This window comes from Notamacropus eugenii, chromosome 6 (assembly GCF_028372415.1).
Source record: "Notamacropus eugenii isolate mMacEug1 chromosome 6, mMacEug1.pri_v2, whole genome shotgun sequence".
Lineage (NCBI taxonomy): Eukaryota > Metazoa > Chordata > Mammalia > Diprotodontia > Macropodidae > Notamacropus > Notamacropus eugenii.
The window spans coordinates 616,930-618,576 of NC_092877.1; the positions used below are offsets into that span (position 1 = coordinate 616,930).

At 44.5% G+C, this 1,647-nt stretch overlaps 1 pseudogene; it reads right to left on the bottom strand.

Moving 5' to 3' along the window:
• Nucleotides 1–328: 328 nt before the first annotated feature.
• On the bottom strand, nucleotides 329–1,157 carry LOC140510965 (nuclear receptor-binding factor 2 pseudogene; annotated as a pseudogene).
• Between the last annotated feature and the right edge of the window lie 490 nt (nucleotides 1,158–1,647).

Genomic DNA, 1,647 nt, shown 5'->3' on the forward strand with positions numbered 1-1,647 from the left:
GTATTATAGATTAATTATTACATATAGCATAATCCTGAAGATAGGAGAAAGAAAATAACTGCCGTGTGAAGAAAGTGATTCCCGGTTGCCATTTGGTTTGAATGGGTAGAGAGACCCCCGGGAGGTAAGTGGTTGCCGCCACTAGATTCTTCAGCCTCGACCTCTCCTGAGACTGTGATAGGTGCTTCACAGTGAATGTTCTCTATGGCATGGCCAGGTCTCTACTTAGCCTCGTCCTGGCACGAAGTGTAGTTTTTCCTTTTTGCTGTTTTCACTGTATGATTTCCTCTCCCTCACCAACACCGTTTTGCCACCTTGGGACCTTGACTTACCTGTTTATGAGTCCTTTCAGAACATCTTCCGGGAGTTCCAGAAGCAGGAGCTCTGGGGATGGGAAGTCCAAGGGAGGAAGGTTGGGGATGGGAATGTCTTTGGCTTTCCCTGTGATGGCTGCAAACTCCTGTCAGGGAAAAGAGGGTGCGGCAGTCTGTGCAGGGGGAGGCAGAATCCATAATTCTGATTCTTCTACAAAATCAGCATCTGCATCCAATTCCTTGTCAGGCAGAGCTTTTGGGAGCCTGACCTTTTCAACCCGGAGCTGGTTGTTTTCGTTCATCAACCTTTCATTGTCAGGTCACAAGAAACTCCACGTGTCACTTCAGAACAGCAACCTTGATGGCTTGATCTTCTATTGTTGTTTTGCGTTTTTGAGAACTTTGTTGCCAGGAAACAGTTTTATTGGGATTTTCCTCGTCTGAGGGAGAAAAAGAAGAGTTCTGGGTCCTTTTCAAGGACCCCTGGCACCGTTGCAGAACTAAACTGCTGAGACCTTGGCATGTTTGGGCCCTCAGATCTATCCTCAGGCAGCAGCCTGATAGACTAGAGAAGATGAAAGTTTCCATCAGGAGTCTGCTGGACCTTCCACCTTTCCTCCAGTTGACCCTTTTCCACCTATCCTGAAAAAGCAAGAGTTATTTCATGTGGATATCCCTTTGTAATTCCAGTGATAACTGACGCTGCTCAGACTGTGTCAGCTTCATGGTTTCAAAAAGATATGTGCCCACCTCTTGGTGACACAAAATGACCTGTTTGTATTTCCCTGCTAATGATCTGCTCTGCTAACAAGGAAGGTTGAGCTGTCCATCCATTACTTCCATAGAAGCCAGGGCAACAGGCAGCAGCAACGGAAGAGAGCAGCACTCAGAAGGGCCCTGAGACAGGTCAGAGCCACTGCCAGTTCAACAAAGCCACCCCCACCACTTCCTCCTCCCCCTACTCAGACACCCTGGAATTTGACTGATTCTTGATGTCTCGTAAAGTCATTGGCTTCTACTTTCGCAATTCTAAATTTTAATCAGTAGTTTTCTTCAGTTAACTTTTGTACTTCATTTTCCATTTGTGCAATTGGTCCTTTTAAGGAGTTTTTTTTCCCCCCTCCAGTTAGGTTTTGTACTTTGTACTGCCAATTTTTCCAGTTAGGTTTTGTGTTTTCTTATCAGTTTATCCAGTTTTCCTTGTTAAGGAACTGTTCCCTTCAGAGAATCCTTTTTCTCTTTTGGGCAATTGTATTTTTACAATCATTGGCAAACTTTTCTTCTACCTTTCTAATTTTGTTTTAAAAATTCTTCTTGAGTTCTTCCAAGAATG